General features: G+C 38.1%; 1 long non-coding RNA gene across 4 annotated transcripts; it reads left to right on the forward strand.

Annotated features, from left to right (window-relative positions):
* On the forward strand, positions 1–25,250 carry LOC139154480 (uncharacterized). 4 transcript variants are annotated; one of them, XR_011556917.1, is made up of 5 exons: positions 1–113; positions 2,576–2,685; positions 21,481–21,673; positions 23,604–23,825; positions 25,106–25,250. It is a non-coding gene; the product is annotated as an uncharacterized lncRNA (long non-coding RNA). The 4 variants fall into 4 exon arrangements; XR_011556915.1 differs by having other exon boundaries at positions 21,481–21,663; XR_011556918.1 differs by lacking the exons at positions 21,481–21,673; positions 23,604–23,825; positions 25,106–25,250 and adding exons at positions 5,404–5,455; positions 7,315–7,524.
* The last annotated feature ends 1,023 nt before the right edge of the window (positions 25,251–26,273 follow it).

Genomic DNA, 26,273 nt, shown 5'->3' on the forward strand with positions numbered 1-26,273 from the left:
TACACCTAGTGTTCGGCCGCCGGAACCTTGTTGCCAGGGGAGACGCCCGCTTTACGGCACAGCGTTTGAACCGGCAGGAGGGAAAAGTTTCTCTCAGCTCTCCCAGTAGGCAGGTACTGTTTATTGCGGGGAGGGGGGAGGGGGGCGGGACACCCCCTAAGGGAGCGGGGTGGGATCGAAGGGACACAGAGGAGTTTCCTTTCGCAGGAGGGATACCCAAGGGGAGGGGGGAGGAGCGGAGAGTCTCCTCAGGCGCACCAAGCCAGGCTCCGCGCGGGAATGGCCCGTGTGGCGTTGCCGCCGAGCAGGATGGCCTCGAAAAGGAGTGGGGGTAGGTGGGCGGCAGACGACCACCCGAATTCCGTTAGCGAAGTTTTCTTTCTTTTTTCCTCCAGTTTTTTTTTCTTTTAAAAAAATAAAACGGAGCTCTAGCGCGTGAGGAAAAAGAATGAAAAAAGTTGAAAGGAAGTCAGAAATAAATAAAAAAAGCACATTGTAAAAGAGCGCTCTTGCCAACGAGTGCGATTATAACGGCGCAAACTACATTATGCCACAACTTCCAGCCATGGAGTGCCATTACTTTTATCCTCCCCAAAAAACCCACCACCACGGTCCCCCATATTAGTATACTATGCTAATTACTATAAAATGTGTGGAGTGGGGTACTAAGTCTGCTTCCAAAAGAAGACCCTGAGGCAAACCTTTTATCTGTTTATACAAAACCTTTTATCTGTTTCTTTTGTCATGTTAACAATAGTAGATTCTGATGTTTGAAATGATAAACGAAAGGGAAAGCAGCATTTCCTGCAGGTAAATAGAATGTACTTCCCAGACAGTATAGTATAGTATACTGTATACCAGCTCTACAATATTTAGCACATGGATTCAAATTCCAAAAAGATTATGCCATGATAAATACAGATTTCTGTAAAGACAAACTTCTATTTTTTCTTGCAATAAAATGGTTATGGCATGTCTTTTGAAAGGTCGGTGGAATTGGGAACAAATTAACATTTGATTTATCATCCTTGAACAAATATATTATTTATTTATTAGATTTGTATGCCACCCTTCTCCGAAGAGTCGGGGCGGTTCATAGAATAGATACAAACATAAGCATGTAGCACAATATAGAAAACTAGAAGGGGCAATCAATGCTGTAATTCATTTGGGGTGAAATTATATTCAATTTCTGAACAAACATTCCACAGTGTATAACAATACTAAAGTAAAAATAAATAATAACATAGCAATGAAAACATCAAGAATCAGTAAAATCAAAATATAATATAACAACTATCAGTCTCATCTGTTTGGTCAATTTTTTCATATATTTTCTGATAACACAAACTTAGAAGAGAACCTTTCTGAAATAATGGGTTTTAATTCTGATTAATATGGATAACATAAGTAGTCCTCGCCTCACAACCATTCATTTAGTGATGGTTTAAAGTTACAGGAACACTGAAAAAAGTAATTTACGACTTTTTCACATGACTTATAGCATCCCCATGATCATGTGATCAAAATTCAGATGCTTGACCACTGGTTCATATTTTTGATGCTTTCAGTATCCCCTGGATCATGTGATCCCCTTTTATGACATGATGATCCCCTAACAAAGTCAGTGGAGGAGCTAGATTCATTTAACAGTCATGTTACTAACTTAACAACTGCAGTGATTTACTTAACAACTGTGGCAAGAAAGGTCATAAAACTGTCTCACTTAGCAACAAAAATGTTGGGCTCTATTGTCATAACTAGGACTAGGTGCAGTTGCATAAATTCTGCAACTGTTATGAATATTGTAAAATATTATTACATATAATCAACTTCTTTGTCAATCAACCTCCATCCTAGAAATGAGTTTTGTATAAATTAAAAGCAGTATATGTTTTATGCAAGTGTACAAATATTAAACATATATATATATATTTAAACGAGTAAATTTTAACTGCTATTATTATTGTTGTTGTATTATAAGCTGTCCAGAGTCCATGGGAGTGGGCATCTACAATAAATTTTAATAATAATAGTTTACAATTACAATTTGATCACAGTTAAAAATATGACAGAATTAAATCTGGTAAAATTCATTGTTAAATAGAATAATTTTTTTAAAAACCTACTAAATTATCTAAAACTAAAAAAAAAGAAAAAGAAATGGCCAGTTGAATATCTCAAATGAGAAAAGTTTGTAATCAGGAAAATATACTGAAAAGATCTTTTCCTATCAACCAGTTTCTTGCTGATAAACAATACAAAAATTGTCTGGAATGGATCCCAAACTGGATAGATTGATTATGTCAGATATTCTAGGTGAAAGTGGAATGGTTTGTTTTTTCAAGCTATTTTTCAAAATTAATGTTAAGATGCAAACACACACTCACACACACATATACACGTACACACACATGGGCTAATTTGAACCAGTATGAAGTAATTTCTCCTGTTTTTTTATTTGCAGTGACCAATATAATGCAAAATAATGTTGAATACTGTATAATAATTATCTTAATGTTAAAAAACCCTATTAAATTCTTAGTAGTGAAAAATAAACTTTTTTTTTTTACAGTGAGAGTCTTTGGGTCCAAGAAAAGAAAATGGACAATGTTTTCGGAGATTATCAACAGAAGCTGGCATACTTTTGTCTAGGACATCTATTTTCCAAAGACTAATGTATAAGTAAGTATATCTTTACCAACAGCCAATGTTTTCATACTTGTAAATTATGAAAATTGAAAATTATGGTTGCTAGATTACCTGGAATTTTGGGAACCACAGAAAGCAATTGAGATCTTAAACAGAAAATACACTTTAAAAACTTAAATTCTACTGAAGTAGTTTGGAATAAACTAGTATAAAATTAGAATGTGCAAGGGTAATGAATTTCATCTATTTACAAGAATGATAATAGAGTTCTTCTAATTAAAAAGCTGTGCTTTATAGAGTTTCATTTCTTTTCCAGATCTGTAATACTTTACATCTTCATTTGGTCTAATACTTAGCTCCAGTCCCTCTACAGATCAGTGACAGCAGTTTATTTTTCATGTGCTTAAAAATAGGTTATACCATAGAATAATTTGCATAATCAATACTAATTATTACCCTACAAGAGTTTTGAAATGGACTGAAATATGGTTAGTAAGTGAATATAAAAGTTCATTTACATTTAAGTCCACGTTCTTCAATTTTTTTAAAAGAGAGTGCTTTTATTCTACATATTTCTGTATCTTTAGTAAATCTGATTATTCATTCTTTTTGCCAGATTCATAGACAATTAACCTTGATTATGTCAAACAACACATTCCTTTTTTCAAAACAATAAATGTGCACTCTCATTTGATGAGCAGATGTTTTTGGGTCAGATGTAAGAAGCAGAGTTTGTGTCACAATGACATTTTACTTATTCATTTAAATAATTTACACGACCGCCCATCTAATTATAACCCTAACCCTAATGCAATGATTGTGAAGAATGGGAAAGATGACCTTCATGGAAATATTCAGGGACAATTCCAAAAGCTTTGAATCTTGAACAGCAAGGTAACATTTGAGAACAGCTTAATCCCTCCCTAATTCTCTGAAGGAAGAAGAGGAGGAAATAGAGCACAAACAGATTTGCAAAAGTTTCTGGTTATAGCCAATCTCAGTAAGCATACTTTAGCCTATCTATTGTGTAATCAAACAGGACTGAAAACAAATAATCATGGCTTATTGCAATATATATTAGACAGCATATGCTGGTGAAACTTTCTCCAAAGAATATTGAGAGAAATCCTGACATAAAGGGTATTCACCTCTCAGAAAGATGGGAGAGACTAATTCATAAATAATAGATGATACAAATATATATACAGTACTGTATTTTTGGAGTATAAGACACACCCTCCCCCCTAAAAGAGGCTGAAAATTTCAATGCATCTTATATTCTGAATGTAGCATTTACTAAACTTTTTTCAGTCCTAATGAGGTGCTAATGAGTGAAGTGCTTTGCCTGCTTTTTCACAACTGCTTCCTCTGACAATCACTTGGGCCTCTGTGTTTAGAAGCCTTTTTTCATCCCTAACACCAGTGATGCTTTGCTAGGGAAGGAACTCTCCTTTGCCTGCTTTTCTTATTGGTTTTCTCTCTGAAGAGAGAGAGAATTGAAGTGTTTTAGAAACGGTTTTTTTAAATAGATTTTCATATTTTCCACATCTTAATATTTCTAAACAGATCCACATCAATACATATACGTTAATATTAATACTTACATAGTTTACACATTGTACATTGCTTTTCCTTATTGTCAGTTCTTACATTCCCATCCCACATTATCTTGTCGTCTTTCTTTTCTTTATCCATTTATACTTTTCTTTATCCATTAATCCTTTTGTCCATTTAGCTCCATTGTTAGTCTGTCCATCTCAGCACAGTCATATTTTTAAAATAATTTTCTGACGGTCTTTCCATTGTTGTGCATATATAATCCTTACTTCTGTCCCAATGTGTAATATTAGATATTTGATGTTTTTAAGGTATTATTTATTAATAATTCCTAATTTAAAAAATTCAGGTGTATCCTCTAGCATTTGTTCCTGTTATTTCCTGCATCCACTTATGTATTTCCCTCCGTTTAGCTTCGGGACACGTCCACCACGTATAAAAGAAAGTACCCTGCTCTATTTTACATTTCCAACAGATCAGATTAGAATTTGGCTATATTTTTGCCAATCTAATTGGAGCCCAGTCCAAATTTGCTCCCCGTTTGCCAGGTGTATGTTGTGTCTGGTGTTTTTTGCCCATGCAATCATCGGATCTTTCAGATTTAGATTTAATTGGATTTGTATGCTGCCCCTCTCTGAGGACTTGTACAGCATGTACAGAAAAACAGGAAACAATACTGTAATAACAATCCAATTTGTACCTTAAAAAACAATCTTAAAATTCTAATTAAAAAGCTATCAATATCATTCATTCAACAGTCAAACTAAAGCATTCATTGGTCAGGGGGGAAGATCTAAGGAACCCCAGGCCTGGCGGCAAATGTCTTCATGTTTATCAAATTCTAGCAAGTACTGTAGTTATATATTTTGGATATAATTTTTTCCTATGGGTCCGTGAGTAATTTGTCTAATTGTTAGGTTTCCCTATCGATGCCAATTCTTTCTACCCATTTTTTATATCTTGATTGTATTTGCTAGTAGGGCCACCAAACGATTTTTATACCTTGTTTTGCCAATTCTTCCCTGCTTTTTAGTTTTCCCAATGGTCTAATATTTCTTTATATTTAACTGTTTTGGTCATATCTATTGTATTTGGGTAAATTAGGGCTTTCATGACTGAGAGCCAATTTGGAGTCTTTAAATAGTGTTTTCTTTTAATTTCTTGCCATGTATTTAATAGGGTATCTCTGATTAGGTTTTCTGGTGGAACCTGTACCGTGTACAAGTACTGTTTATGTCCCTTAAAGGTGAGCCCCCAATTTTTTTCTATCTAAAAATGTTTGTAGGTGAGTTGACTGTTGGAAACCTTTTTTACTTCAAAAAAGGCAACACTCTGCTATAGCACATTTCATGCCTGCAATTTTTTCCTCGCACACTTCAGAAAACTAATCCACTACTCCATTAATCGTGTAATTGTGCGGTTTGCACAGCAAAAAACGATCACTGATTCCCATCACTGAGCTTAGGGAAAGATCAGAAGCAATGTAAGAAAATATTATTTTACTGAAAGAGTAGTAGATGCTTGGAACAAACTTCCAGCAGACGTGGTTGGTAAATCCACAGTAATTGAATTTAAACATGCCTGGGATAAACATATATCCATCCTAAGATAAAATACAGGAAATAATATAAGGGCAGACTAGATGGACCATGAGTTGCTTTTCTGCTATCAATCTTCTATGTTTCTATGTATCCCTGAAAAAGTGCCTTCTCAGTGGTGGCCCCTTCTTTAATGGAACATCATCGCCCCAGGAATACAATTCCCCCTCACCTTGTTGCTTTTCCAAAAGGCCCTTAAGACATGATTTTGTCAGCTCATCTGGGGACCTTGAATAGAGATGGAACCAATCAGGTAGTTGACCTGAGTGTGTTGTTGTTAGCATTGGTGAGGCATAGTTTTATATTGTAGTTTTTAATGTTGTAGAGCACCCAGAGTCACTGGGATTTGGGCAGACATAGCAGTATGGGCACAATCTAAGGTTAGTTGGGGGAAAGATCAGAAGCAATGTAAAACCGACGGTTGTTGAAGGCGGAGGTGCTGCCACCACAGCAAACAGTGGCCAAAGGCCAAAGCTGAATCACGGCGAAAAGGTAGCCGAGGGCTTCTCGGAGCACTTCCGAAAGCTTCCTTAGAACTACACTTCCCAGGATGCCATGCACGGCGGGGGGGGGGCATTCGGTCGCTGGCATCCATAATGTGTGAATGGGGCTGCGACTTCGTCATGGTTCCTCAATAAGTGTTCTGGGAGGAGGAGGAAGCAAAAGTAGAGTAAGGCGATGAAAGGCCAGACCTGAGGCGGAGGGGGCGGCGAGGATTGCTGATGCTGTATGATATGGTCCTGGTCATTTTTTTTTCTCATTAAGTCCCAGAACCCCTGGCTGGCTTTTGCGGAACCCTTGGCTTCTGTGGAACCCCAGTTGAAAGACACTGCAATGAGGGAATCAAAGTGTCCTTCCATTTCTGTGCATAAAGTGATCTTGCTGCTATGCACATATATAACATCAACGTTCCCATTTTTTTCCAGATCTTTTTTCATTAAACCCAAGAGAAAGGTTTCTGGCTTTATCTTTATATTCACTTTTAGAATTTTCTGTATTACATAGAGCATTGAATCACAAGGTTGGAAAGCACATGTTAGTTCTTCTAGTTCAATCCCCTGCTTGAACAGGAGGTCATAAAACATTTGCTCTATGATTCTACCATTTGTTCTGTGCAAAGGCTTTCCTCAGTATAGCAAGTATCTTTGGTGCCCAAAGAGCTATTACTGCCCTGGGATGATAGCTGCAGACCACCGGCGCAGATGAGCTTACCTAGCTGTGTTTAGATTCAAGTGCTTCTTGGCGCACAAGAACTTTTACAATAGAATATGAATCGTTTTCCAATATTTCTTTGCTTTATCACTTGTCTACCATAAATTATAAAAGTCCCTTGTTTACATTTGCATTTCCAATATTCATTCGAAATTATACATTCTTGATAACGTATCTGGGGTTAAATAACCAATGATATGTCATCTTATTTATTTATTTATTCGATTTTTTATGTTGCCCTTCTCCTTAGACTCAGGGCGGCTTACAACATGTTAGCAATAACACTTTTTAACAGAGCCAGCATATTGCCCCCACAACCTGGGTCTCCATTTTACCCACCTCGGAAGGATGGAAAGCTGAGGCAACCTTGAGACGCTGATGAGATTTGAACTGTTGACCTGCAGATCTACAGTCAGCTTTAGTAACCTGCAGTACTGCACTCTACCTGCTGCGCCACCTCGGCTCTTATTATCTTATTAAAAAATTCTTTTAAATTGTAATTTAATGTACATTTTAAACCTCTCATTCACATATTCTCTAATTGTTCAAGCTTTACATTGCATCCAAAGTTCCTTACTTATTGAATCATACAATGCTTTAGATATTTACTATTCAAATTCAGTAATGTTTTGTAGACTTTAGCAATGATATGTTCATCACTACCACACAGTAGGATTTCCAATTCATTTTTAACACATAGGTTTTTTTGTCTAATTTAAAATCTTTCTTTCTTTGTAAATATGTAGACCAGTGGCAGATACAGTGATACCTCGTCTTACAAACTTAATTGGTTCTGGGCGGAGGTTCGTAAGGTGAAAAGTTCGTAAGATGAAACAATGTTTCCCATAGAAAACAATGTAAAACCGATTAATGCGGGCAAGCAAAAAAAATAAATCGTAAAAACAATGCTCTGCTGGGCGCCGCCACCCAGCTGTCACCTTTTGAAACAGCCGGGCGCTTCTCGGCATTTTCCCGAATGCCAAACCCGGAAGTTTGGCAAAAGTTCGGGTTCGGGAGGCTACTGAGAAGCGCCGCCGCCTGGCTGTCACCTTTTGAAACAGCCAGGCGCTTCTCGGCATTCTCCCGAATGCTGAACCCAGAAGTTAGGCAAAAATTCGGGTTCGGCGTTCGGGTTTGGGAGAACGCCGAGAAGCGTCGCCACCCGGCTTTCACCTCAGAAGAGCTGTGGGGCTGTCGGCCGGTCGGGAGGCTCAAATGGAGGTGGGGAATCCCAATAGGGAATTCCAGGGGCGGAGCTTTGACGTCATGAAGATGTCCTTCCTGGAGTCCACGTTTTGGCCGGTCAGGTAGGACGTCTCCATGACGTCAAAGCTCTACCCTTGGGATTCCATTTGAGTCTCCTGACTGGCCGACAGCTCCACGGCTTTTCTGCAAAGGTGACAACCGGACGGCGGTGCTTCTCGGCATTCTCTCAAATGTTGAACCCGAACTTTTGCCTAACTTCCGGGTTCGGCATTCGGGAGAACGCCGAGAAGCGTCCGGCTGTTTCAAAAAGTGACAGCCGGACGGCGGCACTTCTCGGCGGCTTCCCAAACCCGAACCCAAACTTTTGCCGAACTTCCGGGTTTGGCATTCACGGCGGCGGGTTCATAAGGCGAAAAAAGTTCATAAGAAGAGGCAAAAAAAATTCCGAACCCTGGGTTCATATTTCAAGGTACTACTGTATGTCCTTTTGATTCTAGCTCTTCCTTAAACCTGAGGATAAGATCACCAAAAATAAAAGTTATTAACGTAGGTCCATCAGTTCAGCTTCGCCACCATTTCTTTGTTAAAAAAAAGCTTACATTGGGACACTCATCTGGCCTATTTTTGGTGCTGACAGCAGCAGAGCAGACGTTAAAACCAAACAATAATATTGAAAAACCCAATAATCCATATAAACAAAATTTGGGGTCAAGGAAAATATTTGTGCAGATAACAAATTGTTAAAAAAGTAAAAATAAGAAAAAAGTACAGATGAGAAATCAGGGTAAGAATAAAGAAGATAACATGTACAATCGAAAGAGGATTTCAGTCACCTATGCTAAAGGCCTGGGCAAAAGGACCCCAGGCTGTTCAAATACTAGTACTCTAGATTGAGAGCATTCAAATTGTGAGGGAATTTCATTTCAAAGAAGTTACAGAGGATATAAATAATTGTTACCATTTTCATACAAGTATTCTCATACATATCCCATAAGGAAAAAAGTTATAATAAAATATGTATATGCTTTATTCCAATGTAAAATATTTTAAAAACTTGATTGACATAAGCATTTTTATATAAACATTATGATAAACATAATTGTTTATCTGTTGAGGAGTTTAGATTTTAAAAAGATAGTTGTATTTTGTTTGGCACCTCTATAACAGGCCAATTTGTGTCAGCATTCCAATAAACACTCCCAACAAAATAAAACACTCAGGCTAGAGGTTCCTCAAAATTCCAATGTATTAGAGATGATATGTTGGCAATATTTGGGAAAACCCGAATCTGAAAGCTTCAGGGTTTTCTCTATCCAAATGAAAGTTCAAGTCCCTGTCCAGCACTCACATGTCTATCACATGGTCCAATCATGCACCATCCAAAACTGAAGATGCCTCCCAGTCAATTCGTTGCAGCTGCAGTGCACAGTGGCCTTGGCTTTCTGAAAAGAATGTTATTTAGACTAGTACATATCACATTTTCCATATAATCTCCCCTCCCATTTTGCCACAATAGAAAATGTGGCAGGCCTGAATATAAAAAGATAAAAGATAGCTTCCAGGTCTCTGCAGCCAAACAAGACAGACAAACACTTAAACCGATAGTTAGAACTACAGAAAAAACAATTGCTACTAATCTCCCTTTCATTGAGGACATGTATACTGCATAAGTCAAAGAGAGGGAAGTGAAAATATCTATAGACCCCCTTATACCCTGGACATAAATTGTTTCAACTTCCATGCTCAAAACAGCAGAACAACAAGACACAAGGTCAGTCTCCCCCAAATGCCATCACTCGGTTAAACAACTAATTCCCACAGCACCGTCAAATTAACTACTAAGTCTGTATTACTATTCTTCTTATCCTTACTAGTACCTATCTCCTCTGCCTCCAGGGTGTTTACCAAGGTGCTGGCAGCCTTGGCAGTTCACTTTAGAGCCATTCCCATGCAAGTCTCCTATTACCTGGGCAATATCCTTCTCTTGGCTTCCTCTAAGGAGCAAGCTTATATGACACCCAGGTAACCATTGATACCTTCGTACGCCATGGGTTCTCCTTCAACGTGGAGAAGTAACTCTCCCTTTGCACCTGCCTTACCTATTTCTGCAATGTAGGGTGTTCCTTTCCCAGGAGTGTCAGGACAGCATCTGTGAATTGGTAACTTCTGTTCCGCAGCACTGCAGGGTTACCCTGTGCCTGCTCTCCACGCTTCTGGGGAAATTAACATCGGCTATGAATATCACACCTTGGGCTCACCTACACTCCAGAGACTTCCAATGGTTTCTCTTACGGTTCCAGCAGGCTGGACGAGGTTCCTCTCCTTCCAAGATCCTGGTTCCCCAGGCAGTCCGTCACTCCCTCCACTGGTGGATGTCTCCTGTGCTATCTCAAGGCAACCTGTTCCATGAATTTCCCAGACTGGTCCTCATTACTGATGTCAGCTTGTTCGGTAGGGGAGCCTACACTGCAACAGCCATAGCCCAGGGCCTTTGGTCTGAGCAGGAGGCTAACCTGATAGAGTTGTGTGCCATACTTTGAGCCCTCCAGGAGCTGCAGTCGCTGATGGTGAGGAGGCATATTTTGGTTCTCACCAACAATACCACAACTAGGGCACAGATGGGATACCAACTGCTGTGCCTTGATGGATGAGGCCAAGGCCCTTGGCTTGTGGGCAGAGCAACATCTGCTGTCTATAGTCGGAGAATATATCTTGGGGGAGACCAATGTCTGGGCAGACTGGCTCAGCTGTTCAACCCTAGACTCAATGGAGAGGTGGCGTCACTCGGGCATCTTTGTTCAACTTTGCCAATGCTTTGGTTGGCTTTTAATCGATCTGTTTGCCACCAGGGAGAATATTCAGCTGCCCCACTTCTTCACCCTCTTCCATAGCTGAATGAACAAATCCATTTCCAGAAAGACATTTCTTCCAGAGCTCCAAATGACACAGTATCCGGCTGACCACACCTTGAATCTGCACTTCGTCTTTGTCAAAAGAGGGCCACAGAGACCAAGGCAGAATTGACATAAGAACAGTCCTCATTGGCTGATGGACGAGATTAACCCATCATGGATGATAGCTTCATACCGATGGGAAGAAGAGTATCAGGTAAGACCAATGCCCCTTTACTTCAGAAAAACCTGGTTCCTAAAAACCTCACATATAATATATATGTGTTTAGTTTTCTTGGGATAGTTTTAAAAAATATATTATTTTGGAAAGGGTGTTATATGTCATTTACATAAATGGATAAATGTCTGATTGGTGTAATTGTTGAGAGGTGGATAAGACATAAGACATATAGATCACGCTGCTATTGATTCGTCCTTTTACACAGATGCTGTAACTAGCCTTAGACATTTTAAATACAGTAAAATATTAATTCTGTAACTTTTTTAAAAAATATAGGATTATGGTTAAATTTGACTTCAAATTTGAAAATTTTTCTACTAAATGTTCTACAGTAAGTTGAATACAGCCTTATGCTTATACAGATTAAACTCGAAAAATTAGAATATTGTGCAAAAGTTCATTTATTTCAGTAATGCAGCTTAAAAGGTGAAACGTAATATATGAGAGAGACTCATTACATGCAAGGCAAGATAGTTCAAGCCAGGATTTTTCATAATTGTGATGATGATGGAGTACAGCTCATGAAAACCCCAAATTCAACATCTCAGAAAATTAGAATATTACATGTGATCAATAAAACAAGGATTGTACATAGAATAATAACAGGCCTTTGAAAAGTATAAACATGCATATGTACTTGGTTTGGCCCCCTTTTTGCAGCAATTTGCCTCAATGAGGTGTGGCATGGAAGCTTTCAGCCTGTGGCATTGCTGAAGTGTTATGGAAGACTAGGGTGCTTCAATAGTGGCCTTCAGCTCTTCTGCATTGTTTGGTCTCGTGTCTCTCATCTTTCTCTTGGCAATGCCCCATGGATTCACTATGGGGTTCAGGTCAGGCGAGTTTGCTGGCCAATTAATTCAGTAATCCAGGTTTTGGTGTTTTTGGCAGTGTGGGCAGGTGCCAGGTCCTGCTGGAAAATTGAAGTCAACATTCCCATAAAGCTCATCTGCAGAAGGGAGCATGAAATGTTCCAAAATCTCCTGGTAGACGGCTGCATTGACCCTGGACTTAATGAAGCACAGTAGACCAATATCAGCAGATGAAAATGGCTCTATAAATCAATACAGACTGTAGAAAGTTTTGCATTTCATTTGGAAACCAAGGACCTAAAGTATGGAGGGAGAATGGAGAGGCACACAAAGCAAGATGTTTGAAATCCAGTGTGAAGTTTCCACATAATCATCACAATTATGACAAATCGCAGCTTGAACTATCTTGTCTTGCATGTAATGAGTCTCTCTCATATATTACATTTCACCTTTTAAGCTGCATTACTGAAATAAATGAACTTTTGCACAATATTCTAATTTTTTGAGTTTCATCTGTATAAGCAAGTTTCACTCATACTGTATGCTCTGAACACAAATTTACTAAACTTATTCCCAGGTGAATGAATAGAGGATTTCAATGCAATTTGTTCAACTATCTTCCTCAACTTTTTTTGCCATCAGATGTTTTAAGTATTGTATATGATTTCCTAGAATTCCTGTCATCAGTCTTTGGCTCTTGATGAAATAGTAGCAATCTATTGGAAAACTTCTATAGTGGACACTATCTAAAGCTTACAACTCACAGTTGAAAAATAATAGAATGGCTTTATCATTCAAAGCCCTTGAATAATGTTTGCTGCTTTTGAAGTAAGCTATATCCTGGTTGAAAGTCAGTTTGGTATATTGATTAAAATATCAGGCCACAAACCTAGGATTGTGAGTTCTGGTCCTGCCTTGGGTTCAAGGTCAACTGAGTGATTTTGGGCCAGTCACTTTTTTTTAGCCTAGGAAGAAGACAATGGCAAACTACTTCTGAAAAGCTTTCTTCAAATCTTGCCTCTGAGAATCAGACATTATTGAACAGAAGAAGAAAAATACTATATATGAAGCATTTTTTTACTTGAATAAAAGGATATATTAGCCTTTTGACTAATATTTTTGAAAAATTACAAATACTTTTTGGGAGTTTGGGAATCCTTAATAACAAATACACTTGTTTATAACACAAACTAAATTAATTCCATCTGTGGTGCACTATAGATAAAATATTTTGCTATTGTAAGAATACACATAAAATGATATTGCATGGGATTACACAATACTGCTATGTAGATTTGTTAAAATGGTAAGGCTAATATATGTATATTACTTGAAACCACATCTTAAAAATATTCTGGTAATAATATAAATATAGCATGTAGAGGTGACATAAATACTACAAATTATGGCAACACAAGTAAACCCACATTTTTTGGTTTAGACAAGACTGCAAAATATTCCTTAGTATATTATAGGATAGATGCTATAAGCATTGCCAAAGGGTTATTTTGTGGGCTGTGCAGTGCTTTGAGCATGCAAAGGCAATCCATGAGGCACTTGTCAGTAACTCCTTAAATCATATGAATCTTTTCTACACAGCAATAGCTGTAGAGGGTAACTATGCAATCTTAAGCAAAGGCCTACTTGTTTAAGTAGTTGCCAACAGGTGCTACACAATCCCCCATGTACTCTGAATCACTGTACTGCTCCTGAATCAGTTCTGTCTCTATGATTTTAACACTGCCATGTCTTCTATTGGGCAGCTGAATTGATTTATTTCTGGCTCAGCTGCAGTAGAGTGCAGAAAAACTAGTCTGAAACTCGTGACTTCCTCGTTTGGAATAACTTGCTTCTCTGACTTCAACCTCCTGAGCTATAGACACCCTAAAGTCAGTTTAAATCCTTACAGTTCCTTATAAATCAAGAAACTTTCTTTTTTGCATATGATCAGAGAAATGCACATAACATTAAGTGAGGAAATGAAAGGGCAAGTAATGTATTTTCTTTTTTCATGTTTAAGGAGTTAAGGTGTTTTTTTAAAAAAAAAATATTCTGGGATCAATGGCAGCTTAGACATGATTTACGTGATTTCGTAATATTCTGTATTTCCTGTTCTCTATATTTCAAAGTTGGGAGAAATAAAGATGATTATGGATAGTTTTTAAATAGCTTTTGGTAAATTTGTGGATGATACAATTGCAACTTGGAAGTGCCTGTAAATACTTACTGTACTCTATTTTAGGGGTATAAGATATACCTTTGTCCCCCCTGAAAGAAGCTAAAAATTTGGGTGTGTCTTATACACCGAATGTAGCTTTTTCAAAGTCCCCCCCCCCCAAAAAACCCTGAGGCACTAATGAGGCACTAATAATCTTCCCAGCTTGCAGGCTTTTTTTTCATTTCTACTTGCTGTGAATAAGGGTTTTTAAAGCCCTAACAGGGAAGAAAATAATGTGAGGCAGCTGACCAGACTAAGGATGCTATCCAGATAAATACCTGGTAGACATTCCCCTCCATTTTCCTCCACCAAAAATAAGGTGTGTCCAGTGATGGGCTCCTACAGGTATGGTCAGGTACGCAGAACTGGTAGAAAAATTTTGATTTTTTTTCTTTTTTCCCTTCTGGGCTCTGTGTATGTTTTTCCTATCACAGTAAATGAGGTTGGATGTGTATAATTGTAGAAGAGCTCTGTGTGTGTGTGTGTGTGTGTGTGTGTGTGTGTGTACGTACACTTTATATAGTAGATAATATTTTTTGTGTGTGTACCTGTGTAATATGTATGCAGACACATGGCATCTATACATAAAATTAAATAGTATATTTTGGATGTTCAGTAATAGTAAACAGATAGGAAAATTGTATCTCTGAGATGAGGAGAGGCCAGGCACCCTAACCGTAACACAAATCCTTGATGTGAGTGATGTCAAGTTGGCCATCTTTAAGCCAATCACATGATCTTTAAGCATGATCGTCAAGCCATTCCCACCTGGTCACATGGCTGGCAAGCCACACCCACAAAATAAGCCATGCCCACAGTGTGGTAGTAAATTTTTTGCAGCCTTTCACTCCAGAAAATATGATGACTATAGACTTTAAGACAGGAGTTAGAACAATCCTATTTTAGCTAGCAATAGAGAGAGCACATATTTTGCCAAATGTCAATATATTATGGCTCCTCCACTGCGGGGACATTATCTCAGATTTTTTAAAAAAATAATTACATTTTATTATTCATATATAAATTAAACCATAAATTATATGGTAATTCATCTTATAGACAAGTGATCCCGGATGGCATAAAACAAAGTTAAAAACAAAATATATCATTAGCACTTAGACTTATTCCAAAGGTACTTTTTCTAGAGGCAACTGGACTTTCTGTTTTTTCTTTGATGGGAGGTATTGAGTGAAGCCTTTTTACTTTTTGGTTGTGATACCTTGCTGACTGAAATGGGTGAGAAGAGCTTCTTCAAAGAAGGTTTGATTCAATTCATAGAAGTCATGGCAATCAATAGCTGTTAGTCTTGATAACAATGTGACTTGTCTCTGATGAGCATTTCCAGGTCCACTAATGGACTTCCTTGTGCCATTAGTTGGCCACTGCAAATATAGACTAGTGGAATAGATGGGCCAGGATCTGATCTAGTAGGACACTGTGTTGTTCTTATGTGGTACTCAAGAAAATGTATCTAGGCAAGGCATATTAGTTGATAGCAACAATGAGTAGCCATAGCCCATCAGAAAAACTGTAGCCCTCAAAAAACTGATGATTTGTAATTTCTTGTAAAATAACTGACTTCAAAAAGAATTAGTTTTCCACCAGGACTAGGGGAGCCAGACTGGCTGGAAAGAATAGTAACTTAACCCAGTAGGGGGGAAAATGTATCCAATGATATATGCCAGTTTTAGGTAAATTGACTTCATGACACATTACCATGCAGGTGACTGCTTGATAGATTGTCCTTAGATATTGGGATTGTACCCTTTCAAGCAGGGAGAATGATCTAGCTTAATGGGTGGGGCATGAAGCATGCCAACTCTGTTTGATCTTCTGGGATAGGCAGAGATAATGGAAAGAAGCAATCTTTCAGCCTTTTTGCCACAAATTGTTTCATAGATGATGAATTAGCACCTTAAATTTCTGGTAACCAGTACATCTCGTATAGCAGATGGGTTACATGGATGTACTAAAGTGTGGCTATTAGGGCTTGTGTCACTGCAATCTGAGTGTTCTTCAGGTTTAACACCATACAGAATATATTGCAATTATCCTCATTCAATATGGCTAAGAATGACTTAAAGAGATAGTCCTAAAATGAGAGCAATTGACGCATTAAGTACCGTATTTTTCAGAGTATAAGACGCACCAGAGTATGAGATGCATCTTAGTTTTTGGGAAGGAAAATAGGGATTTCACAAGCAGAGAGTGAACTACCACCTCCTTGGGGCAAGCAGACCCATCTCTGCTCAAGGATGAATTTACCTTGAGTGGAGTAAAAATTCACCATATGGATTTTCCACAGTTCACCTATAGGTACATGAATCTAATGAGCAACTAACTGACTTATATAAGGAGCCTGTCCATTTTTTCAGGAGTTAGAGGGTCAAATATTTATCAAGTAACAGCACATGATCCAGCTGATTCAACAGTGCCTACTCCAATTTATTCATCAGATTTATTTTATTTTTTATTTAATAAATATACATGGTTGCTCGTTTCACTGAACATGATTCTGAACAGTGTTCAATTAATAATAAAAATGTCAAGGCTGTTACAAAATTTTAACAATAAATAAAATCAAGATTCCTAGAGTGTTATAGTCTTGTGACCTATCTCTCCCCAGCTTGGGAATGGATCACTTTAAGCAGGGCTATTTGTATCTGTGAAAAAGAGTGAATGAGAAGCTATGTTTAGATGTTCTTAATTCCACAATACAATCCTTGACATGGACTCTTACCTGTACAGTACTTGGTTGAATTGGTTGTTTGTATTTCTCCAATGGTGTAATTTTTTTGTTTCGTCTTCTGAAGTGCCATAAAAAAATCAGAATCCTGCATAGGATCAATGAACAAGAGAGGCTACATAGGAACAATCAGATTATGCACTCATTCCAGTCAAGGTTTGCTGTCAAATGTTTACCAGATCCCAAGAAAAACCTCTAACTCTTTCTGAAATCAATTCAAATTCATTAAGTGCTTCAGTACATCGATCAAATAGGACCTAACTGTTGGGGGTGGAAGAGTACAAAGATAGCTTCAACAAGCCAAAAGGCAACTAGAGAGTGACTTTATCATGACTAACAAATAATAGTAATGTACTCTGCCTTTAAGTTTATATTTCAATCTCCCTGAAAATAATAATTAAAAAACCATCTAAAATAGATCTGATGCTATATATGTATTGGATCTTAAATAATATGGGTCAGATCCATTCCTGATGTTGAGAATAAAGAATATTACTTTGATGGAGATATAGAGTTGTTTTTCTGATCTGGTCTACCTAGTGGGGTTGACACTTGACATGATGGATGTGATCTTCTGAGCCCCACAACCCTTTACACGAGATGAGGGGAATTTTAACTCTCCCAGAACTCAGTTTTGGAGACTTCATTACCAGCTAAATGATGGAATTGGTCAGCTTATACATAGATAAACTACTCCTTAGAGCCCAACTTTAATCGTACTGTCTCACCTCTGGTTTTCAGGAACCTGCTAAGGCTTCCCAGATAATAGTTGCCAACACATTCTTTTGTCCTGAAGTTATAGATGATGAAAAGAATCCAGGTGTGCATATATGAATGAGTCTCAGTAACATTTGTCAGCTTGACTATCTCATCCATAATAAGATCATGGATCTTTGTCTTATTACAAAGCAACGTGTCATTTGACAACACCAGCTGGAGACAAAGGCCATTAAGAATCTGGTGACTTTGCAGCAGGGATGAGACCGGGAACGAGAAAGTAGAATTGGAATCAAATACTTTGTGCTGTGTGTGATCTGCTCTCAGTTTCCTATCACCTTTCCCTATTCTAAAAATACAAGTGCTAAAAATAACTTGAAGAACATTTTAAATTTTATATATACAATGTGATCCATACATACCTACTAAGTTATCCCCATTTAGTTTAGTGAAAAGTAATCTATGAGAGTCCATGGAGGATTGCAAGTAAAGAAATAACAGAGCAGCTAAAAAAGATCCAGGGCTTTGCTAGCTCAAAGTAGCCAGGTGGCATGTCTAAGTCCCTTGACCCCCCAGCAGGGTTTTTTTTCTTCTTCTTTCCCTTCTATTTTAATTGAATGAGAGATGAAATAATCTCGTTTACTATGTTAAACCACAGTTGATGATGACCAGCCTAAAGTAAACAAATCACATGTGTGAACTCGGTAACAATCTGAGTTCCTAGCTGACTTAAATGAGAAAGATCATCCAGGAGGTTATAGGAGAAGCAGAATGATTATGAGTCCAGGATTGCTCCAGCCATCCCCTTTACCCTCACTACACCCTGTTTCAGCATTTACTTATGGCACGAACACTATCAATGTTGCTTCTACATCTGTAGAATTTATGTTGGAATCCTGGAGCCTTGGGAATGCAGATTGTTCAACTCTGAAATAGGTTTCTGCCTACAAAAAAAAAATCATTCCAAAAGAAAATAATGAGTCTTTAATGTATCATAGTTCAGGAATGAAAATAATGTTTCCCTTCCAACCTTCTTGGTTTTATTTTTCCACAGTGCAAAAGAGCATCTGATGTCCCATACCTCAGAGTAAAGCTTCTCACAGATTAAAACTGTACATTATAACAAATACCTTAATACATCTGAGACAAATTATTTTCCAAATAGGTTTCCTGATACATAACTAATGTTTTTGGTTTTTTGGTTTACTATGATTGCTATTTCCTTGTTATTAAACACTTAATTTGTTGAGAATAGCCTTTTTCTTCCATATGGTGTGTTTGTTGCCTTCGGTAGTGTATGTGCTGTTTTAAGTATGCTCTGGTATTCTTTATGCTTTCCCTGAATATTTTTTTCTTGGGTTCATTTTGTGTTCATTTGGAGAGTTTTCTCTTAGTAACAATCTCTATACAGCTGGCTCCCTCAGTTCTGTAATTCTTAACAAGATTTCTCTAATTGTTTTAGCAAACAAGATTCTTTTTCATGTTTATAGTTTTATTGTAACCACATGTCACTGAAGAAGTCATTCATCTGTTCTGGTCAATTTGTCTCTTCTATTTTACACTGCAAAAAGTATTTTGGATTTTCAGAGCCTCAAATGTACTTTTAGGAAGTACTTCTTAGAAGATAGCAATCCACTTTCATGCAAAAATGGAATAGAATGAAGTGGAACAGAATAATACAGAACAGAACTTTCAATATTTTTTTTCAATCATCAGTTTTGAACTGTATAGCAGTCTGGTTCTAAAGCCTGTGATTAAGTGCAAACCATTGCTAGAATATAGCTCATCTGTTTGGAACCCATACCGTATTTCTAACATTAATACCCTCGAAAATGTCCAGAGATACTTCACCAGAAGAGCTCTTCACTCCTCTACCCATAACAGAACACCCTAAAAAACTAGATTTACAATCCTGGGTTTAGAAAGAGTAGAACTAAGACGCCTCAAACATGATCTAAGTATTGCCCACAAAATCATATGCTGCAACGTTCTGCCTGTCAAAGACTACTTTAGCTTCAACCACAACAGCACAAGAGCCCACAACAGATACAAGCTTAATATTAACCGCTCCAAACTTGACTGTAAAAAATATGACTTTAGTAATCGAGTTGTCGAAGCGTGGAATTCACTACCGGACTCTGTAGTATCATCCCCTAACCCCCAACACTTTACCCTTAGACTATCCACGGTTGACTTCACCAAGTTCCTAAGAGGTCAGCAAGGGGCATACATAAGTGCACCAGAGTGCCTACCATCCCCTGACCTATTGTCTCTCCTATATCTCCTATATCTTCTCTTCTATACCTATATCTTTTTCTGCTATTCTCTCATAGTTATATTTTACTCCTTTATTTTCTCCTCTATTCCCCCTTTAAAAACATTCTACCTGATTATATCCTCTATAACCCTCATTGTGTACTATTGTGTATTGGACAAAACAAACAAACAAATAAATAGATTTCATCTGTACCATATCATTCCCATTACCACTGTCATTCTATATAAACATGGGTGGTATATCTTTAACCAATACAATAAAATAATCATTCTTTTCAAGTAGTGAGAACAATGAAAAGAATGGCTAAATTTGTACCTCATGCCATATCCTTTGGGTTATGGGTTACTGTATACCCTAGTAACTAAGGTTTACAAATCATGAGTTTTGACCAACTATAAACCATATGGTTTATTCAGTAGACCATGGTTAACTGGTATGGCATATTGTGAGAGCTCAGACAGTTAAATAAAAACACTTAACATTACGGTTATTCACTCCTTGATTATGACTATTAAATTAAGATGCGTAGGAAAAGTTCCAAGGATAGAAATTACTAGATGCCTAATTCAGAAAGTAGGCTTGAAAATGTTCACTTTTCAAGTAATATTGCATGCTTTAAAAAGAGAGTACATGTGGATTATTATTTCTGTGTATTTTTTAAATATAAATGTTTTATCTCCAAGATCTGATTGCAACTATAAAATTAAGAAACCTGTCTGAATCAGTGGATGAAATGTTAGTAATATACAGAAAGTTCTTGATTTGCAATCATTCATATAGCAATTGTTCAAAGTTACAGTGGCCTAAATTCTCACTCTCTTAAGTGCCAGTTGCCAGAAGACCAAATTTTGATCATGTGACATCCCCCCAGTCACATGATCAAAATAGATGCCATTGGCACCTAGCCAATGGCATATATTTACAATGATTGCAGCATCCCAGGATTATATGATCTTCATTTGTGACTTTCCCAGTCGGCTTCTGATGAGCAAAGTCAGCGGGGAAGCTAGATTTGCTAAATCATGATTCGCTTAACAACCATGGCAAAAGTCATAAGATCAGACGCTACTAATTTAACAACCACCTTGCTTAGCAATGGAAATTCTGATCCCAATTTTGATTCCAATCTACAGGTCTACCTGTAGATCAGCTTTTAATTGAAAACAAACCCCCCTTTTTTTTTACTTTGTTATGCTGCGACAATAGGGTGTTCAATTACTGTTGGGGAAATCTCACAGTGATTTACTATTTCATCTAGTCTCTTCAAAAGAGACGATTCAGTATTTCTGAAATAAGGAACTACTGTTTCACTTTCTTAGACAGAAACTGCTAATTTTGTTTTACTTTTGAAACAGATTTCTAACCTGCTTCCCTGCCACAAGTGGGATCAAAAGAAACATGCTCCTTTGGTCAAGACTATAAGAAGAATCACTTTTTTCTTCTCAGCAAAGAAGACAATCAGATCAGAACATCAGCAACTTATGTGCCTCTGAAGTAACTGGATGAATAGAATAAAAAATGAATTGCTGCTTTGTAAGGTAGGCTACGGTATGTAATCCTATATATATTTACATATTAAAAGTTCAGTTGGGTTTACTTCCTTGTAAATATGTTGCACAGGATGGTAACTGACCTTTTATCTCCTCATTAGGTTCAAGTTAAGGATTCTTGAATATAAATATTGCTAAAGTATTCAAGCATTTGGTTCCATTTTGCACCAGATTCAGTTGATATGGCAAAACTATTGACTGAAGCCAATTATAGAAAGCTTGTTCTTTGTTCAAACACTATAAATTAATTGTCTTAATTAATTGTCTTAAAGGCAGCCTAGCTTCCAGGCTTCCTCACCCTCGTTAAGCTTTGTGTGGGCACCTTAGGAATCTTGTTTAAGGACCATCTTTATCAGGTGCAGTCTGTCTGAATCTCTCTGAATGCTTTAGATCAGCAGTCACCAACTGCTGGTCCGTGGAGCTCCAGTAGCCCACAAGAAAAATGTGGTGGTCCGCAGAAAAATTATTTGCATATTTTACATTGCATTAAATCAGGGGTCCTCAAACTACAGCTCCTTGGCCAAATACATGCAATGGACTTTTATGTTGCTGCAGAGTGTCTTACCCTTTGGGGTCATTTTTGTTGTGAGTCGGAAAGGGGCAGAAATTCCGATTTGGGGTCTGCTTCAGCCTCGTGGTGTGGGGCTTTGGACGAAGGCTGGAGGAAAGTGCTGCTGGTAGCAAAAAGTCGGAAGGCCTAGTTCCAGTGGGAGTACATCATGGCCTGGAACCGGCTGACCAACTCAGCCCGCTGAGCCTCCAGGCACCGGTACTTAGCCTTATACTCCCACAGGTATTCTGCCTGCTTGAAAACCTATGCTGGTAGTCCTCAGTGAGATGTTCTGCTGAGCCTCCTTCTCAGTCAGATCCAGTTTGAACTGAGCTAGCTCTTTTGCCAACTCTTTTTTGTGGTGGCTGCTTAACTCCAACAACTGTTTCCTGTTGGGTCACTAAGGAGTTTGGGTGGGCAAGTGAGGAGTAGCTGGAAAGAGAGAGGAGAGTAAAGGCTGGCAAGGCGTCCCTCAACGTGAATGACATTGAGTTGGCCATACTAACCCAGTCATATGACCACATAACCATGCCCACCCAGCTAATCATTGGGCAGATCTTATTAGTGGTCTACAGGATTTAAAATTATGAATTTAGTTGTTCCTGGGGTCCGAAAGCTTGGTGACCTTTGCTTTAGATCATAATCCCTATAAAATCTAGTTATTGTGGGCAGTGATGCACACATCATCTATGGAGCTATTAAATTTGAGCTTCAATTTTCTCCATCTCTTTGCTGCCATCTAGGAGAGGTTTTTAATTTAGTTTATATATGAACATCAGTAGGAGTTGGTTACATTACATTATGGTGATATTTCATTTGAGTAACTGAATTGGTTAAAAACTATTTAAATAATGAGCAAGCTTGCTTGGGATACTATACTGAGTTTCAGTTTAGTAAGTGTCTTGAATAAGCTAGCATGAATATAGGAAAAATCCAGTAGTTTGAGAGTTGAAAACTTTAGTTATTTAATATGGTCAGAAGCAATGTTTGTTGCCTCTATCCATTTCTTAGCCCATGATTTGCCCATTGGCTCAAGTAATAAAATTGTTTTATTCAATAGTTCTAAAATATTTCAGAAAATGTTTACACAGAATTATACATTATAGAAATCTCTTCTTAAGAGAATCTTTGGTTGAGAATTCTGTAACACAATCAGTTTTCTAACAATACATAAAATAATTTTGGGAAGTAGTTTTTACAATCTGAAAATTCACACATAGACTAATTTGGTTTTAATTTTTCAAATTAATCTATCTGCTGCTTCTCAATAGTGTGTGTACATGTATACATTTCTCTCTCTCTGTGTGTGTTGTATTATGTTATTATTATAATACAACAAATTATAATGAATATGCCCCACCTGTTGCCTCCCTGGCAGGTGATTGAAATCCATCAGCCTCCCTTATCCAGATTGATAAAGATTGCAACCTCCATGGTAAACATACCTCCTTGTTTTGTGATGCAGATTCACAAACTGCTTGTCAAATTGCCAGCCTTGCACTGGAAGCTGCCAGGGCTTTTTCTTAGCAGTAGTGGCAATGGCTGAAGTCATAACCCAGGACAGGCTGACTGTCCGTCACTGAATCACTATGGTTAGAAGGTGAGTCACTTTGTGAAAACTTAGTCATTGATTTTGTATTTAAAAATGTATGAATTAAAAATTAAATGTGCTCACAAATAACTCAAGTATTTATCACCTGGGGAATAAGTAGAGAACTGATGGGAGCATCGTTTCTATTCTACATGTGCCTTTTCTATTATAGCAACTGACTTTTTTCTGCATACAAGTAGTTTTGTTTCCTGACTATTTGAAGTTACAACAGCACTTGAAAAAGTGAGCCACAACTGTTCCTCATACTTATGACCATCACAGCATTCCCATGATAAAAATTTGTATGCTTGGCAACCAGCATATATTTATGATGGTTGCAGCATCCTGGAGACATGTGTTTCCTATTTGCGACCTTCCCAGCTGGCTTTCAGCCAGCAAAGTCGCAAATAGAGACCTTCAGGAATAGGGTGGCATATAAGCACAATTAATAAATTAATAATAAGCACAATTAGTAAATAAGTCAAGGGCAGAGGAGCCAAACTTGCTTAAAAACCATATGATTCACTTAACTGTAGTGATTTGTTTAACAACTATGAGAAAAAAAGGGAGTGAAATTGAGTGTTATTTATTTTTCAGCCGCCTTGCTTAGTCACCAAAATTCTGCTATCAATTGTGATTGTAACTCCAGATCTACCTATAATCTCTAGGGAATTTCATGCACTTGCCTGAGTGCCACTAATTATCACTTAATTAATAAACATTTATTTGGAACATTGGAATGTTCAATGATATCATTTTCAGTATTTATGTTTGTCAGAGATATCCTGCTCTGTTAAAGGTGGTAAAAATGATAATAGAGAATATTCCAGTGTTCCAGGAATAGCATTATGGCATTATAGAGTGTCATTCATTAGGAGAATGATGTTCCATGGGTTATTCAGGCATCACTTTGGGAAATGAAAATAATACCCACCAACCAGGAGCAACTGAGAAGTAGTATATTACTGTCAGTACTTGAGAGGGGCTTAGGTGAGAGAAAGGTATAGTTTATTCAACTGACTGCTTTCACAACAATTTTTGGGACAACCATAATGTCAGTACTAGTTTCTAAAATTGCAACACCGATAGAGGAATAAAAATGTTATTTTCAAAAGTTTGTGTCCAAGTACAGGAATCTCTGGAGAAGAGGCTCTAAGAACAGGAAATAGATACTGCTTTTCAGTAAACATCTCTTGGAGGCAACTCTTGGCAAGACATGTTTGTTCTAAATTAAAGTTCTATAACTTGCTATAAAATCTTATATGCTTCTTTCCATTTCTTTCTACCAGGATTTATTGATCCACGACTGCATTGTATAATGGAAATTATAGTGTGTTGAACAAAAACAAGATTGTATGAAAGGAAAACCTTAACAAAGCAAAAATGAAAATTAGGAAGCTACTGCTTATCCGCGATTGCTTAGAACTATTGGACCAGGTAATTTCCAGTAGGAAAAACAAATGCTTTCAGTAGGAGTAAATGAATTATTTGTAGATTTGTCTGCATAAAAGAACAGGATAACTTGAAAATGTATGGTACTGTCAGGTATTAAAATAAATATCGTATATAATCAAGTATAACTCGAGTTTTTCAGCACCAAAAATGTGCTGAAAAATCCGACCTCAGCTTATACTTGAGTCACTGATGGCGCTCGGGTGCTGTAATGGCCTGAGCGCCGGCAGCAGGGGTAGGCTGCACCTACCAGGGCATGGAACCGTTCTGCCAATGGAAATGAAACTGCATGCAGCTTCAGCTGACCGGTGGCAGTCACTTCCGGGATTACTGGTCTTGACTCTCCATCTTTCCCCTGCTGCTGCATCTGCACTCCTCACTTTTTCCCTGTTTCCTCCTTCCTGACCTCGGTGAGCTTCCCTCTCTCCTGCCCAGCTCCCCTCCAGCCTCATGCCGTCAGGAAGGAGGAGAGAGAAAAAAATGGAGGAGCACGCAGACAGCAGCAGCAGGGGAAAAAAGAGCCCAGTCACGCTGCACCAAAGCGGTCTATTTCCCCCTTGTGAAGCCCTCGCTCTGCCTGCAGCTCAGATGGAAAAGCTTTGGCATGGTGCAGCTCTCTTTTTTTGCTAGGCTCCCCCACCCCATCCCTGGGGGGCCTGGGTGGGAGTGAAGTCAGGGGGGGGGTGACCATGAAGCCCCCCCTCCAGCTCCGGCAATTTTCTTTTGGAAGGATTCCTTGCTGCAAGAAAATTACCGGACCTGGCAGTGGTTGGGGTGGGGGCTCCAAGCAGGCAGCGATCGCAAAGGAAGGCAACTTTGTCCGTGGAGGCACCTCTCCCACCCGCTCTGGGATTTCTTGCTGCAATCCCAGCCGCTCAGCTTTTGCTTTGTAACCTTAAATAAAAACCAGTACAGTATTGACTGTGTAATTTACCCAAGGGGTAGGGGGGGAAAGAAAGATGCTAGGAAGGAAGAAGGAATGAAGACAGGAAAGAAAGACAGACA

This window comes from Erythrolamprus reginae, chromosome Z (genome assembly GCF_031021105.1).
Source record: "Erythrolamprus reginae isolate rEryReg1 chromosome Z, rEryReg1.hap1, whole genome shotgun sequence".
Taxonomy (NCBI): Eukaryota; Metazoa; Chordata; class Lepidosauria; order Squamata; family Dipsadidae; genus Erythrolamprus; species Erythrolamprus reginae.